This window comes from Oxyura jamaicensis, unplaced genomic scaffold (assembly GCF_011077185.1).
Source record: "Oxyura jamaicensis isolate SHBP4307 breed ruddy duck unplaced genomic scaffold, BPBGC_Ojam_1.0 oxyUn_random_OJ69659, whole genome shotgun sequence".
Classification (NCBI taxonomy): domain Eukaryota; kingdom Metazoa; phylum Chordata; class Aves; order Anseriformes; family Anatidae; genus Oxyura; species Oxyura jamaicensis.
The window spans coordinates 429-786 of record NW_023309521.1 but is presented as its reverse complement, the minus strand read 5'-3'; the positions used below and the strand labels follow the sequence as shown (position 1 = coordinate 786).

At 61.7% G+C, this 358-nt stretch overlaps 1 protein-coding gene across 1 annotated transcript in view; it reads left to right on the top strand.

The window, feature by feature from the left end:
* The window catches only part of NAA40 (N-alpha-acetyltransferase 40, NatD catalytic subunit), a 3,912-nt gene that overhangs the window by 3,174 nt on the left and 380 nt on the right, over window positions 1–358 (top strand).

Here is a 358-nt window from a genome sequence, read left to right as displayed (position 1 = left end):
GGCAAAAAGGGGGGCGGGAAGGGGCAAAAAGGGGGGCGGGAAGGGGCGGGGAAGGGGCAAAAAGGGGCAGAAAGGGGCTGGGAATGGGGGGAATGGGGCAAAAAGGGCGGAAATGGGCTCGAGATTAGGGCAAAAGGGGCTCGGAAGTAGGGGCAAAAAGGGGTGGAAAGGGGGCTGGGAATGGGGCAGAAAGGGGCTGGAATAGGGCAAAAGGGTGGAAAGGGGTTCAGGAAGGGGGCGGAAAGGGGCTGGGAATGGGGCAAAAAAGGGCGGGAATGGGGCAGAAATGGGCTCGGGAACGGGCTGGGAATGGGGCAGAAAGGGGCTGAAATGGGGCTGGGAATGGGGCAAAAAGGGG